Source organism: Trichoplusia ni, chromosome 1, assembly GCF_003590095.1.
Source record: "Trichoplusia ni isolate ovarian cell line Hi5 chromosome 1, tn1, whole genome shotgun sequence".
Classification (NCBI taxonomy): Eukaryota; Metazoa; Arthropoda; class Insecta; order Lepidoptera; family Noctuidae; genus Trichoplusia; species Trichoplusia ni.
The window spans coordinates 3,685,399-3,703,800 of NC_039478.1; the positions used below are offsets into that span (position 1 = coordinate 3,685,399).

The 18,402-nt window shown below is 35.4% G+C and overlaps 1 protein-coding gene across 6 annotated transcripts in view; it reads right to left on the minus strand.

Annotated features, from left to right (window-relative positions):
* Positions 1-18,402, minus strand: part of LOC113508610 (disco-interacting protein 2) — a 98,363-nt gene that overhangs the window by 79,068 nt on the left and 893 nt on the right. The window lies entirely within an intron of this gene.

Genomic DNA, 18,402 nt, shown 5'->3' on the forward strand with positions numbered 1-18,402 from the left:
TCGTCATAACTTTATTATATTCATTTATATAAGGATTTAAGAGACAAGCTGGCTCCAAAATCAATATCAGATTATTTCATAATAGCGAAAACCCAATTTTACCCATTCCCGTGATATAGTGATCGGTAATTAACTGCCATTTCCCTCATAATCATGGAAATAATTCTAAATAGAGCAAGCACACAAAATGCATACTAATGCAAACAAATTTCAAGTATTCCTTCAACTGTCCACACACTTATAATTCTAAAGATCTAAACCTCGAAAATTATGTTTTGGTCTAGCAAGATACTGGTCGCAACAACTCATAAGTACCTTTCTTATGATGAACATTTATTGGCAGTTTATAAAATCACGGGAACGCTGCAAATAACACGGCAAGGATACGAATATTATGAATGCATGCATAAATAAAGTTGTCAGTCCGTCATGACGACAACCATGCACAGTAACCTAACACCGCCAACACTGATAAAGAGCTGCAATTGATAACGATTATCTTATTCGATTCAATAGAACTTGTCATGGATATCATATTTCTTATCGGCTACACACATCATTATATCAGATTATCGGAGGCTTGTAATAACTCTGGTATTTGTGCGCTGACGATGTGCCGCTATTTCCTTTTTATATTATTTTAGGTAGTTGCTCATAACTAATATGCAAATATAACTTGCAATATTCGAACTTTTATAAATTAAAAGTACAGGTTGCTAGAAATATACTTTGAAATTGTACGCATCTATCTAACAAATAATATCAAAAATTAATATTTTTCTGAGGACAAGATTTTCCGAAAATACTACAAAAGTGAGTCAAGTCCGTCAAGTTCAAAGTTAAGTAAACCTAAGCTCAAGCTAAAACTACTCCACTAAAGATTATTAAAAAACATTACGTTAAAAGTTAGACAAACTATCAGTAACAGAACATAAGTCTTTAAAGACTGCGAACCTCAATAAAGTAGTTGTTCTTTAAAATTGTCCGAGAAATAACAAAGACGCACCTAGGAAAGTTGAAGGAAAGTCATAGCTTCAATAAGTTCTGTACTTAGAATTTTCTTAAGGTAATTTATTTAATACTAAAAGCACGATAAAGCAGCAAAGATTTTGCAGAAAATCTTATCATCATAAAACTTAGATACCTCTACATTTCTATAAACTTGTATAATTTAAATGAAAATATTTGTATGAAAGCAAGACCATTAAATAATCTTTCGAAGATACTCGAAGACACGATTCAAATTCGAAATACAATCGTCTTTATTTGCTGTAAATAGTGCATTCCTCTATTTCGACCCGACGTCGATGCGTTTCCGCCGACTATTTCAATACGCTAGTCAAGTACAATTACAGACGTATCGAGAAGTTGTGATCGATCGTCGATAACAAGCCGACACCAAGTTCTAAGCTACTCTTGACACGCTAAGTCTTGCGAGGATCCGACTTACGACTGTGAGCGAAACCGTGGAATGAGAAGCTTGACTTGCTCCGACACCGGCAACTTTACAGCATGCATGCATTGTTTTGTACTAGTTAAATTGATGTTGCGAACTCTGATTTACAGTACTAACTACGTGTATTGCTATTTAATTTTCTTAATTATTGAAGTAAACAACTATCCATTGTTTAATCAGTTCCCAATTACGCTAGCAGCCGGATTGAAGGCTTTGAAAGCGGAACGCAGAACTTGTTTATCGGGCTAAATTCAATATTTACATCTACATCTATTTTCACAATTTAATTTTTCTTAACCTTTGGAAAAATGTTGAAGAAATCCTTGAATTCTACAGAAAATTGATTTTAGTTTTTTATTACTTGCTTCTAGAGAAAACAAGATTGAAACTACAGGAAATTGCACAGGAATTTCACTTCACTTAACGTCGTTTTAGTCATTTTCTCACTTTATCAAAGGCTTAAATTACATTTTGAATTACTTTCATTTATGTTTTACGTTCAGTTGAAATAAGGAAAAAATTGAAGTAAATAAGGTACCTGCAATTTATTGGAAAACAGATCGCCAGTGACACAATTTTTAGTCCCGGAAATAAACTTCCTCAGTTTAATTAAATTGCCGATTGAAGGCGAAGAGACGGAAAAGCAAGATGTTTCTTCATTCAATATTTGTAGATATAAATCGAGTCGAGTTTTTAAAATCACGTCGAATATCTCTGGGTAAGCCTAATCATAACTCCTATTTGATAGTCTTTCAACATTTGATTTTAAGTTTAAATTGAACCTGATACAGCAGCTATCTGTGCTTTCTAATTTCCGATCGGCAATTCCCGAGGTAGTGTCTTACATCGAAAATAAACATGTACAAAACCGCATCGTATCAACATGGGACTGTTCGCTTGAAGCCGTGCCGGCGACAGGCTTGTGGGCTAAGGCGAAATAGTGTCGAAGCGGCTAAACGCTGTGTTGTGAGGGGACGGTAAACAAGTTAGTTAGGGCGCTGCTAGTGTTAAATAGATTGGACACCTGTCACTATTTACGTAGATGTGCGACGGTGCAAAATGACGTTAACATTATTTGTGACTTGCGTACGCTGTCGCATTAATGAGTGTCCCGAAGCAGTTACGTATCACGTACACCTTGATGCTCTATACTGACACGTGTGGTTTACGGTGGTAGGCAGAAACTTATCATGCAAATTACTTGAGGGATTGAATTATGCAAATGATTAGCGGCATTGTGGCTTCAACACCCAACTATAATAGTGCATTGAGACCTAATGTAGCATGCAGCCGACCGTTTAGTGTGCAATAATCGCTTGTCATGCTAATTAAAGTATCTTTGAGACGGTGGTCGAATAATGGTTGCTCGGTATAATTTGATATAAACACGGTTGGTGATTTGATCAATTTTCTGCTACCGAAGTATATTTCAGATAAATACCGACCGTTTCATTTATTATGATCTTACTTATTATCTATTTGGACAATGTGAATATACATATAAGTATATAGCTCCACAAAATAATTATTGCAACTTACACAAAAACTCCGATTCATAAGCAATTCGAAACAACATAACTGTCTTTCTCTAAGAACACTTCAAACTCTCTTCATTTATCAAACCAGTATTCGATTTAATCTTCTTAAAACCTGGTTGCATATCAACGCCGAAATGGCCGGATACCAATGTAGGGCACTAGATACTTGGAGCGGGACTAGAGGGTGACTGCTATCGTTCAATCTGCATGAAAACCGACGCGAAATTGCTACTCTTAATAGCAATATATCCTGTGACAAATAAATTGATTTATTACACTATGAATCAACCCACAAACGTAGTAGAGTTTAAAGACAATCAGCTTATCTAGCTGTCCTATGAAGGATCTACAAGATATTATCTGCATATGTCCGGGAGCGGTCAGGTTTCAAATACTTTTGATTTAGCTTTAACTCTGATTTTTTCAATTTCTCTCTCCGTCGAAGTTTTAACGACACAACATCATTAAGGCATTTCGTATAAAATACTGTGTATTAAACAGGAATAAGTTTCCATAATTTTACCAAGGAGACTGCAAACACCAATTTCAAAACGTGAAATTTGTCTTTGAACGCTCCATATTTTGAAAGGAAGTTGCCCACGCTTGTCTGGCTGCATGTTAAGACTTGAAAGTTGTGTGGATTTAGTTACGGTACTCACACAACATGTTTCGTATTGAGTTTTAACTGAGAAATAACTTCAGGCTGAGAATATGATAAATTTACTGGGCCTATCTGTATGGTAAGTAAAGTTGCTACGTTTTAGACCTTGTTTTAGTTTGTCTAGTATCGTGTAGCATCGTACTACTCAAGCATAAATTGTGAAACACAATTTTCGTCATAATATCTCCTTTATATAATTTCTTGTCTTCAGAACGTTCGCTTGAAATAATAAGCCTATAACGGCGAGCTGCCTGGATTATGATGGTGAAGACTCTCATTGAATTACTCGGGCCGGGACGATCAAGACGTTGCCTTGCTTCAAGATTGCAATAAACTTTTGCCGTCTTAACAGCTTGGATTTTATTTTAAAAACACGAGGGACTTTCAGGAAATATATATATTATACTCTGATTGCAGTTTATCATGTATGTGGAGGGATCTCATCTAAAGGCAACTGTGGCATATTAACCTGTCGACATGAAGACAAAAGGATTCATTAACAATGACAGATTAATTCAGAATTTAATGTATCCATCTCTCTCTTGCAAGTAAGTCGTGTAAGTTGCATTTGTAATTAGCTCTACCCAGACGTCTTAGCAAATAAAGTGTTAGTCACCGAGAGACGCAGTGTGTTGAGATTCGAACAGAACATAGGTACAACGTAACCACACACCTGATTTCCCTGAGGTGAACGGTATAACACGGGCGGGCTAGCAATCAGCCGAACACCAGATATACATTTTCAGTATGTTTCTTTAATTCCCAGTTCACTAGACGATATTTATAAACAAACTAGCTGTTGCCCGCGACTTCGTCCGCGTGGTTAGAAGAAATTGCGACTATAACTTGAGATTTAAACTATCCTATCTCTCAAGTTGGATCAAACTGCACATGGTGTGCGAATTTTATTATAATCGGTTAAGTGGTTTAGGAGTCCATTGAGGACAAACATTGTGACACGAGATTTATATATATTACTAGCTGACATGTGCATATGAGCATTTATAACTGTTATTAAGAGAATCTTTATTTAGACAATGGGTGAGAATATGCACCATTATGTTTCAAATGGAAGTGATATTAACGAACAAACGATCAATCATAGGCCATTTAGCGTATTCAATGAAAGGTATTGATCAAGCTTCGCCAATTAATATATGTATAAATTATTTAAATTAACATATTTATATTACAACAAAGTAATGAAAACTTCAAGTGTATTTTCCTACATTTTCTCTAAGAGTTTTTTATATCTTTTGGCAAATGGTATTGTTCCAGAGAGAATATTAATTATTCGATTAATTAACTTCAGGTTGAAGAAATCTATCTACATTTGAAATCAAATTTATATCAACAAATAATGAAGTCGATTTTATCAGCCTGAACGACAGTAATACTCAGACGAGCATTTTGGTAGATAATCTTAAAATACGATGTAAAAATCTATCAGATTTGTAGTTCTTGTAGTACAAAATGTTTGATTCGATCAATTTAATAGGTTAAATGAATGACGTGGGCTTGAAGCTCAGCGCAAGTCTCGGTATGTGCATGACCTACAGATACTGACTCATGGTGTTTGTATATTGAGATTTATGTATGGACACGCAGGATAAAATAATAGAACTTTGTGCGATGGCTTCAATAATGAATGCATTCAAGTTTTGCTTATTCAGTGATTTTACCTCTTACAAACCTGCCTTTGAAGGTCGGTTCATTCGCCTAAAACTACACATTCAGTGATGTGAAACTCCTGAATAAGAGCGGCCAATACTCGCAGCCCGTCTAGACACCGAGTTCAATGCCACCGGACTTCTAGTATAAGTGGCAACCAAAGTTACTCAGTACTAAATAACTCCCCAACTTAGAATAAGTGTTAGACCATCTTGGGACATTCACATGTTACGATTCCAAAGCCACAAAGTTATTTATCAGGAAAGTTACGCAAAGTAGACAACTTTGAACAAGACGAGCTCGGTTCTATGAAATCTAACACGTGTGTCGCTTCCCCTAAAAGATATCAAACCAGCCCTGCAGGTACGTTAGCCGTACAAATAAAAGAATACACGGTCTTTGTGGGAAGTTAATCGGCGTCAAGTTTTTATGAATAGGGCCTGGTGAATTAACATTAATATTTATACAAAGACGTGCTGACAATACTTGAAGACGGAATAATAGGCAGATGAAATTTGAATACGCAAATTATACCAGTTCTAGTGTTATATACTGGTTGTATAAAATCTTCCCATCGAGGACCGACAACTGTGATGTTAGTCTGCCGGTCGTCACCCATCCTAATTGAGCATTAACCCATTGACATCAAAACAGCGGGGGACCGGCTGCCGGCCAGACCGCGTGTGCAGGGGAACTATTTTCTCATCAATATTCGAAAATATGATCTATATTTTTAAATAGTCTAACAAAACATAAAAATACAACTGAAAAAGTTATGTAAGTCAACCCGTGTACAATATTTTTAATTATTGAAACAAAATGTTATATTATCAGGAGTGAAAACCGTAACTCGATAGCTGCAGTCTGCGCTATGGCTGAATGATATCCTGTGTGACGTAAAGTTAATTGTGACGAATTAATTTAAAATAAAACTGTTGAATAATTACTGCATGTTAAAAGTAAAACATGTATGGAAATGAACTATAGTAACTTCGAAGAACTACAGAAAGCATTTTATTACACATATTAAAATATATTTAAGTGCCCATACACGCACTGAATCAGTAATTTTGACAACGACGCTATCTCCAAACTCCTACTACATTTAAAACTTGATTTCAAAAAATAAGACATTAAATATTATTAAATTAAAAACTTTATTTCTCTCTTTATACTCAAACAAGCGCTTCATTTGTTTAAAACAACGAACTTCCATCTCCAAGTTTCTGATCAAACAGGATCGAGGATGAAAAATCCGTGAGCATTTCTCCTTGAAACTTAAGTAGAATTTGTTACAGCCAAACTGACGTGGAATCCAATGTATAACGAAAGGTCTACATTAGCTATTATTCTTCGTTTCATGCTGTAGTGTGAGATAATTTGGTTAATGGAAGCTACACCAGAACAGAAAATTGTAGACTGGCTGAATACCGACAATTTTTTTTTCGTTTGATTTATATGTCTATTTAGCTTATAAACGCGCTAGATACACATTTCAATCGTGTAATATACAAAATTCCCGTGTCACGATGTTAGTTACCGTATTCCTCCGAAACGGTTTAACCGGTTTTATCAATTTTTTATGCGTATTCAGTAGGGCTGAGAATCGACTAACATCTATTTTTCATACCCCTAAGTGATAAGAGTTGCCCACACTAAAAAAATATATATGTGGCATTAAAAATACATAGGTACAACTAGAAAAAAATATATTCGGCAAAACAACGTTTGCTGGGTCAGCTAGTATAATATACAAGTTAGGTTTCGTGCTGTCCATCATATCCATTGTCCCAAAGCACATTGTACGTATAGCATCTAAAAAACCTCGACCTAAAGGAATCTACGAGAAATAAGTTTTAAATAAATTGTGAACTCTCCTCAGCTTTTCAGATTATTGACAGCTTAATGCAGCTTATATCGAACGTTAGTTTCTTTTCCGCAATATCTGTAGTGGAAGCTTCTCTCGATAAACGAGAAAACTTTAAGACTTTACTTTCATGAACGTCCGGAATAGTTTATCTGATATTATTGCTTCTATACCGGAAAGAGCAACTAGTTTACTAAAAACATTTTTTATAAAATCGTAATTATGTTACTCCCATAGATAGTGATATAGATAAATTTGTCTATTAAATAGTTTAGGTGGCATGAAAAAAAAAATCAGGTAAAAACGAAATTCAAATAAATTGATTGAGCATTTATTTGAATTTCGTTTTTACGGAGCATTGCGTTATCATGTCCAAAGGTTTTTAAAAACCCAAAAGGTTAATAAGAAACGCCCAGTAAACTTTGTTTAAATTAGTTTAAAATCCCGACATTTTTGTAAGTTGCATTCGTGATGTAATCCAACAGCTGCGCCGCTACTGGGTTACACTTTGTTTTCATTAGTACAACACTATTTCTTGTAATCTGTTCCTCGGTTCTTATACGAAACTGGGTTACCTACTTGCCTCCAGAATAATAAATAGTTGATGCTATAATGCAAACAGATACGAACGATCTCTTGTAATTAGTTGGACTTTTTAATTGCGTTATTTCTTACGTAAAATAAGTCAGAAAAAACAAAAGTCGATCTTTCTCGGCTTGATATCTCTAGCACAGATAAGTTCGCCTCAAGAAAGGTATCAAAATAAATAACATATTTTTCCTTATCTGATAAAGCACACATATGTAAAGGAAAACGTTTCTTTTGTATTTCTTAAGCGACGTGACACTGACATCCTTTGTTCATCTAGTTAGACATTCACAAATGTCAGGTTAGTAAAAATAGAACCCAAACTTGCTTCACAAATTCGAGATAAGCGTATTCCTTTACATATCTAGTGGAACATTAAATCCATCAAAGCAAGACAGTGCCTGCGAAATAAAAATGGGAATGTTCCAATTCTCGTAAGTGATGGAAAGCGTAAGTCGGAGCTTTATTCTCCGAGCTGCGACTCTATTTCAAAGACAGACTGTCAAAGGGAAATATGCACGGTGCACATTCAGAGATACCTACCTGAATGTTATAACGCATATTCTTATTTATTACTAGCTGTTGCCCGCGGACCCGCCCGCTACAAGTCGAAAATTATCGCAAGCGAACATAAAATCGGGATAAAAGATGTGTTTTATGTCATAAACTATAAATGTACCAAGTTGTGTCTAAATCCGTTTACTGGTTTTTACGTGAAACAAATATCCACATATACAAACTTTGGCGTTTATGACATTAGTAGGATCACAAACGCTTCTTAGTTTGATTTCAAAAGCAAACCTCAAATTAAATTTATTCAAAATCAATTTATGAAAGATAGGCTTTTAAGAAATTCTTTTCAACGTCCTATTTGGAGACACCATCTTGTATCATCTTGTGTCCTTCTTGCTTTAACTGTAGAGTTTCATCGACGCAACAATCTCTACAATATGCTGACATTCTTTCTTCACAGTAAATGAGTGATGTGTATTATACACCCTTTATACTTTAAGCCATGTAGTATAGAGCAGGCCCAAAGTTAGTTTAGCAATAATGAATCGAATCCAACTAATGAATTTGTCAATTTATCCGTAATGGTGATTAGAGGTGGTCCAAGGTTAGGCAAGGTAAATTATCTCTGGATTTGTGATCATATTTATACTGAGCACTTGTTAAAAAAGCTATGTAATCAGATTGCTTATTAATATGAAAGTGATATTTCAATTAGGAAGTAAATTATAACCCTTATCGACCATATTTGTTCCAGATCAGCAGAACAAGCTGCTTTGCTGTAACCAAAACGAAATTCACCGATCCTCATCATGAGGCACACTTTTAACATTTTTAAACCGTAAAATAGCTATGGTAATTGCTCTAGCACAGATTTCATCTAGCCTTGTACATCACAGTATTATAATCAACTGACCCTCTAAATTCAAGGACTTTTAATGTCAATAGTGGATTGTATGATGTACATATCGTTATGAACGTTTTTCATTTCTCATTACGTCCGGTCAGTACAAACATAATTACTTCAGCCTATTTGGTTGCAGCAGCTTATCGGAAACGCCAGCCTGGAAAGCTAATTACCTACCCTGCTCTTGACGTTAAATGTACACTCAAAGGCTAGGCCACATATTGGGTGGTTAGCCTTTGAACTGAAAATTTTAGCATACGATTGCAGCTTTGTATTTTGTCGCTGCCATCGGTAGGTACAGTGCGGTTTTTACACAGTCCTTTATTAACTTACCAATTCAAATGTAATGTTTACTGTGATTCGTTGACTAAACGGTTATCATCGAACAATGGAGGTTGTTATGAGTTGATTAAATCCTTTTTTTGTGGATAAGAAATTGAGAAAGCGAGGGCGATTTTAACGCAGAAACCAAAACCATGTTGTCTTTTCATATTAGGACTACTAAGTCCGATTGAGCTTGGCTTGACTGACTTGACTAAAATAAAAAACGCTTCTTGATTTAAAACTCACGTCATTTATTCGTTATTGTTCATGTTAACAACATAACGCATTTCCATTGACACAAACGTGCAAAATAGAACGTGTCTAAGTAACGACTGTTTATTGGAGAGAGCGCAGTCGAAGGCGCAGCTAAATCGAAGGGCAAACATTTTCATTGCAAACATAAGAACATCTCCGTGACGGTTGGAGCTTTCATTGATATTACGGAACGATAGAAAATGTTTACTTTATTGTATACAATGGTTAAAGTTGAATTTTGAAGTAAAAGTTACGTATGAAAGGTATAAATAAATTGCACATTTGGATGCGGGCGTCGGGCGTCGCGCGATGTCTGACGCTCTGGAAATGAAATGTTGCGCCTGTGAATTATGTGGAATCAGCGGTATCAATGCGTCCGGCGGCGACCGTGCTGCGTGTACTGACGTACTCATTCAGGGTTTTAATAGCGAGCTATAACGAAAATCACCCCTTTCATATCACGAATAACGAGTTTTTATTGTGGGTTATTAATGACATTCGAGGAAGGGTGCTGTACCTTATAGTTTGTGCGGTTATTTTTCCTATATTTTCATCCAAAAATTGTCTGCACATCGGCTTTAATTGGCAATCAAAAAATACATGAAGTTTCGAGCTGTTTACATTATGTGTGAGAAAAACACATTCCAAAAGCCGAAAAAGTAATTAAATATTAGTTAAACTTTTTGGCAAGTTGACAAATGTAAATGCAGTTTCTAGCTTTTCGTATAATACTGTATGATTTAAAGTAGAATATAAAATTATTACTATTTTCGGATTCTCTATATTTTTTCAAGTACTCGTGCAGTATTTTTAAAGCAACATTGCAATCAGACTCCCTATAGAGTTGTTTCCACTTATGAAGCTGGTAATAAAGTCTGTCAGTCCCACTTTAAGCCAACAAAGAGCCCGCTTAATAACCCGAAGTCTATCATTGCACGAATAATGACGACTCACATCAGATGAATGATTCACACTCGAGTCTAACATCGCACATTTATGACAGATACCATTGAATCAAATGGTTATTCAAAATAGTTTTGCTTTTGTGTTGGCATGTGAACGTTTGCGTTGACCGGTTCGTTTAGAGACGTTGCAGGTGACTTTAGAGCGATTCTACTTTGCTATTAGACCATGCGGACAATAAATTATATTAGAGTTCTCCAACAGTCGATATTTGTAGTAAATTCTAATGTATTCATGGTTTTTTAGTGTTTGGCAGTAAGATCAACTTGATGACGTTTATCGATATTCCTATCGGCGATTCATCTCAGCGATTGCGTTTGTTTATAAACTTCGCGAACGTTTTGTAACACAAAACTACTGTTCACTCAGCGGTCGTAAAATTCACGTCTCGCAACAACTCTACTTGCGCATGTGCCGCCAACTATTTTTTATGGCTATCTCACTATATGTAGCCAGTGTATGTATGAGTGTTTGTATGCGTAATCATATTGAAAGTTAAGTGTTTGCTTAGACTGTTATGATATGTGTACACGTATTGTGTCCGTTTGCACCGCACGCCGACACTTTCTGGCCGTTGATTGAGACACTTAACGCCACAATGGCCGACTGCTGTGAATAGCCCAGAGATAGTTGTGACAATTAACTGCTACGCTTATACGTATTTAGAATCATTTTGAGCACTCGAACTACGAGATCCAAGCCTACACAATTTCGCGGCTGCTAATAACGATATCTCGTGCAAAACTGTAGACAAGATTTTTAAAACACAATTATCTCACTTGCCACATCGGCCAATATGTATGAAAAAAATACTTAAATGGGCAACCTGCGGTCAACACATGGATGTGTGGAAAGCGAAGACTTGGTTTACAAAGCAAATGCTATTTGCGTCAGAATACGTTTCAACCAACAAACCTAATTGTGTGTCAGTGACTGCCAGCGAATGAATTCGATTGCAAAAGCGAATAAGCTGGCTTTTAAATAATCGATCATTTGGTGCTCATATTCCAAATATCAATTAAAACAGCCTGTCAATGTCAGCCTGTAACTAACCGATGCGCTATTTAGTAAGGACTACAGCAAATACTGTCGAACAAATTCTCTAGTTACGAGTAGTAAATGTCGTGTTCAGTTAGTATCGCTGAATAGAGCTTAACGGAGAACGCGATGGTTATATCGAACAGCAAATTGGCTTGTTGCCGTGTAATGCGGTGATTTGTCGGCGTAAGTCGGATCAATGCGGCGAGCACAGCAAGCGCCGCGAGTCCTTAACTATTGCCGACGAAAGGTTGCAACTTGCAGTTTGAATTCATATTGAGCTTCTACTGGGATAGTGTGGTTTATCATCGTTAACTGTATTTAGGCTAAGCTAACTACCGCTCTCGACTGTTGTAATTTAATGTTCATTTCGAATTAGAACGCGCCATTAATGCTTATTGGATATCGTACCAACCTCAAAGAAGTTCCAACCTCTAACTCATAGTTTTATTCTGTTTCGGATTGCAGCACTTCGTTGATGAAAAGTAATCGCGTCAAAGTAACCACACGTATTGGCACCGCTGGCGAGGCTGTACGTGTTCACCATATGCGTATGTTGGATAGAGTTCGACAGTTTCGTGTCCATGTTCCGGATGCGTGTGCCTGAATTACTGCGTGTCGTGTCTTTCCATTGACATCGAGCGACAGGTCGCCGGAGCGATGCCCCGCTACTGACCTGTTAATTTGCGGTATAAACGTATTTCTGCTTTTAGCTTAATGACTTTCATTTATGAATGAACCGTCGATATTTAGATATGGATATGTGTGCCGAAATTGAGATGCGTTTTTCGGAAATTAATAAACTGTCTCTAAATCTAGATTTATGTAAGAGGGGTGTTTCATGAATGCCTATTTTTGTCAAAATAACAGAGAAAATTTATAGGTTTTCTACATCAAAAAATTTGGAAACAGAGCATTAAAAAACATTAGGTATTCAAATATTTTAATCCCTAAATTAGTTTTGATATACTTACATCACATTTTACTAAAGCAGTGGTATGCCCATTGGATTGCTAGGTCAAAGGTTCGAATCCCGGAACGGACCAATGAGTTTTCGAATTCATGTTACTTGTTATTAACGGTGGCGAAAATCATCGTGATACGTATACGTACGTACGTATCATTTTCCCATAGGTGTAAAAAGCTACATCAGGGCGTTTTAAACTTAGACACCAAACAGTTGTACATAAACTATACGATAAGAGGAAGACAGTTTTACCTGAACAGTGCCTTTTCACTCCGTAGTTTGCCTGCACAATTAAACTGTACACGTAAAACTGTGAGTGTACCATAACGTGGCTAGCTTCATAGAACTTGTCGGACAGACTCTCGACACGGTGCAAATATCCTAACAACGTATGTTCAAATCGCGTTCCTTTTCGACAGCGAGAAACCGGATTTTTTGCGACCTATTCGTTTAGTCTTTTTGTTTCAATCTGAATGCAGGGCATTTGACGAGTTCGAGTCGGCTGACAAAGGCATCGTGTTTACATTTTGACTTCGGAAGGAAAATAAACGGCTTTTTGTGCAAACATGTTCATTTATGACGAACACGTCAATGAAATTAGTCAGTCGTGTCGGTGTTATTGTATAACTGCACCAATAATATTGTTATTTGACATAGTGTTTTTATATTTAGGTTAACACAGAAATATAAAGTACTACGGCTATATTAAGCTATATTAAGGCTATATGAAGTATTTAGTTGGAGTAAAGACTTCACACAGCCACAATATTTTATACATATTTGAGAACTGTAATTGCCAGCACAGTGCGTCTTAGTCAGAGCGAGTCATGACGACAAAACGGGTTGTGGGTGATGCGTCACGCCGGCAAAGAGGTCGTATATGCCGCGCACGAGTCGCAGGAACAATAGCCGAGGATAAATGTATCAAAATGTATGACACATTTGGTAATTACTAAACGAGAATTAATAGGAAAAACGATATGTGGTTAAGCCCTATTCGAAAACCACACATTTTTTTAACGAACTGATAAAAGCAGATGTCGTTAATGAATGTTTACTCGGCAAATTGCATGAATTGAGACACTTGCACGAGGTAAAGTCCGTAGAGGAATTAATGAAACACGAGTTCAAACGTGCAAACTGAGCATATGATATCAAAGAGTGAACATAAGATAGGTTTTCAGCCAACACTGAATTCGTAAAGGGCAATCGCAGTAACACAAAAATCAGCGTCGCATGCAATATTCGTAGCGAGCACCGGAGGCCGGATATCTAACGAAGTTAGCTCTATGCGACCGTCGCCGCTCCAACCGTGAAAGTTGTAACCAAACTCAATAACACCGTACCATAACGCAATATTGACATAAGTCAACCTCTTGAATAAATGTTTTCTCAAATATTTAAGGAATAATAAATAATTTCCTAATTTCTCATAATATCACGTTTTATTATGAGAGCTACTCGAAAACATTGTTAACGAGCCCACTTATATTATTACAAAATGTTATAATAAATGTTTTTGTGTCGTATGAGTGATCTGTTCTCCGTAATACAGTATTTTGTTACGTTTTCAGAAGTGTTGTATTTTGATACTCGTAATCTCCTTATACGGAGCAATTATGGTATTTTTCCTTCTCACGCTTTTATTTGGTTAATTGCGTTGGTAACATAAAAAAATTGAATACGATTTAAATATTTCGCTATTTATTTTATTAAAATTAATAGTTATCTTTACTGTATTACACAGAGGACTACAACAGACAATTCTTTGAAAATTTACCTTATCACGTGCAATTTTCTTTTTTTATTAGGCTTGAAATACAAAATCACTATTCCCAAGTACCTACATCGTAACTAATACCTGCGCTACAACTTGTACTGTCCATTTAGTGGTTGAAACTCAAGATATTGAATATGAACATTCGAGTCGGCTAATATACGACAAAGTTGAAACTTAGCTGGCTTTGTAACGTATTACACGGCCGCGATACATGCTCGATTGAATTATTTAACGGCTGTAACCACACCTGTCTTCGTGTATTATTACCGATTATCGCTAAACAATACTTTGGGTGACAGTGGAGCAACAGTGCATTGCACGATGTTGTTTTACATGATATAGTAGATACCTAAACTTGGTTATGTAGTAGTAATTTTTTTAATAGAACTAATGCCGTTGTTAAATTTAGTAGCTTCGAAAACATTATCTAGATTTTCTGGGACAGTAAAAGGACGAGACTTTTAGCAGTAATATTTTATTTGAGTTCTGTTATTCAACACCAATTTTTCAAATAACATGTAAATATTGATTGTAAACTAAATATTCTCTATTTGCAATCAGGTAGATCTAAATCTACCACGCATTTCTGCACTAAGTATTATTTAGAGCGAACCGGCTACTTAACGTTACCCCCGAATTTCCAAAAGGCAGAATTTTAGTAAAAGCTTTTAGACCCTGAGTCCCGCCCCTAGTATTAAATCTGATCGAACATTGTGTTACTTAGGCTTTGTGTAATGGACTTTACGCGTTGAGGAAATGCATCACATGCAAGGGGATTCGACTAGTTACTTCAATAGCGTCGGTAAGTAGTTTAAATTCGAAATTTGGTGTTTATGAAATTGTATTTTAATATTTAATATATATTTAAGTATATATTCACTGTTAACGACTTAATAAATATCAAATTATAAAATTCCCGTGTCACGATGTTAGTTACCGTACTCCTCCGAAACGGCATGGCCGATTTTTACCAAATTTTATATACGTATTCAGTAGGTCTGAGAATCGACTAACATCTATTTTTCATTACCCTAAGTGTTAAGGGTTGCTCACACTAAAAATAAATGTTTTATTTTTTGGACGAAATTGTTTGTTTTCATATTTTTTATAATGCATTAAAAATACATAACACTAGAAAAAATTTTTTGGCAAAACAACGTTTGCTGGGTCAGCTAGCAGTTTATGCAAATAAACTGCCATAGTCGTTAAATAAGATTCTATATTCGTAACTGCATCATTTAGCTGCATCAATTTTGCATTCATCATCCCCAACAAAAATACTCCCATGATTTTTAATTCTATCAAAATGCAGAGCTGTTTTTAACCTCGCATAATTGTAGGATTTTATAAAGCACGTTTTCTGTTTTTAATATATTATACGAATATAAAGAACTTATTACGCGCTAAGCGGTTATCCAAAAAGTATGCTCCAAAACTACAAGCTTTTGATTATAATTAGATTCATGTAAGATTTTCGTATTTGAATGTGTTGCTTGCTAACGTAATGTCGCGGGAGGTTTGCAAAGACTCGCATGCGGACAACGGACAGAAGTCACCCAACATGTATTTATATAGTCAAGGGAATCAAATGTGAAGCGTAATACTTTGAGGATAATCGCCCAGAGCATTACTTAAATATTCTGATTACTGATAAAATCAATAAAACAATATCGAAGAACTATAACAAAAATAAAATAACAGAAAGAAAACAATATTCGCAAAATAATTCGCCACAGCAGACATCACAAACATAATCATTAAAAACACAACCAATTAAAAATAATAACAACCTACAATTCGCTTCGCATAAACGCCAGCATGCCTGGTTCTCTACACCAAGACTTTCAACAGAAACTCAGTCGTACAAAATGATAGAAATAAAATAGGAGATGCAGGAAATGTATCGGAATAAAATCCCGCGCAAAGCATTTTACATTCCGCCTTTGACGGAAAAACTAAACTCGTGTAGCCTTTGTCATACACGTAACTTTTTTTTTCCCTTCCTCGTCACGGGCGGACCCTGTTGTGTATTCCTAGGTTCACAGACAAGGCAAAGTTACTCAAATAACAAGTTACAAACAAATGCTCTGCTTAAGTGATTATTTAAATAAATCCGACTTCATAAGTTTATTTTTTTAGCTTCGTAGAAATAAATGTAATAACGCAAACACTCAATCAAAGCAATAAATATTGAATCTTTTAATTGCGATATAATGTTCGAAAAGTATAGTAAGCTAAGTAAACTGTACTACTGGGATACAGGAATGAAATTCCAGTGCCCGCGGTTCGACGCAGGTATTCATAAATGATATCTGTCCCCCACAAATGGCCAGCGAAAACCCTGGATACGCACGGATTTTCATTGGAATTTCAGACGACGAATTCCGTACGGAAACAGCTGTTTCATACTTTAATGCGTCTGCATAAATTGTGTTTATTGGAAATTAAACCAATTTTGCTGACAGTCAAAGTCTATTATTGTTTTTTTTATAAATACGTAAGCGAATTCGTTCTACCTTGAAATTCTTATAGGTTGTGTTGAGAATACTTTTTTTTAGGTATATTATTCGTGTCTCAAAAGGTACAGGTGAATACCTTATTACCGTGGACCGCGTGACGATCTAGGCTGCCTAAATAATTCAGAGGGTAGCACGGTATTCTTCCAAGGGTTTTCGCGAAACGACAACCAATTTTGGTTGACGACGCCTTGATAGGATTTTCAAATACCTAGTACAATTCTTTTTTTAAAGTAAAGTCAGAAATTCCCTAAAAGCGCCTTTTTATCCTAGCTATTATTTACCCGTTTTTCTATTAAGAACATAATTAGAAAGAAAATATGAAAACCATTTTTGGGTATAAATATCAACAAAAAGAGACAGGGTTGTGGGTTGTGATTTATAAATTCTCATTTTCGTAAAATTTATTTCAAAACGTATTATATTTGCAGTTAAATTAAAATACCATTAAATAAGTTTCAAAATTGTGTATAAAATTTAAAACATTATAATTATATTTACTCAATGCCCATACTTCACACAAAAATACTATCATACATTTAACTAAAATACTTTTCAACCATTAACTCAAATACGAAAATCTACAGAGCAAATGGTCACCCAAACAAATCCATTATCAGAAATATCTAAGTAACATTGGAGCTTGCACTGACATTAATACCCCTAGTTACCACCCTTAATAACCAATGAGAAAAATATTCTTTGATGTTCTCATACTTACATACATTTTGTATGAAACAAAATGTATCATTCATTAGATTTGTTAAAATTACAAATGTAAAAATCATGTATTTTATACCAATTTATATTAAAAGTGATATACTTAGTATAGAAATGTGTCCTTAATAATATCTTTGTATACAATAGGTTCCAAACCATTTTGAAGTCTATTCATGAATCACACATTATAATATTCCCAAAATGTCTCGAGCAAAATTTGACAATTCTTTTCATTATCCTCCATTATTATTTAAATTACATGGGTCAAAGTAACAGGTTTGTTTAAAAAGCTATTTAGTTTAGTAACATTTCAATACACTGAAAAGACCTCAAAGACCCCTTGAAGAAGTAACAATCAATGAGGATAAGTTTTTCCAAAACTTAGTACCTATAGGCTATATTCTTATAAGAATACAAAATTGTTTCAACAAGAAAGGAAGTTTGCTCTTGGTCTTCCCCATTCATTAGACCATTTTAACTTGTACAAGGGACTTCTTTAAGAAAAGTAAAATTTGTGAGTAAGAATCCTATAATCCTCAAAAATATATCAACCTCAGTAACATCAAATAAAACTTTAATTCAGACAATCTTGATGTCTCCTTACTTCCTGCAGTTGTAAATATTAACACTAAATTATGGTA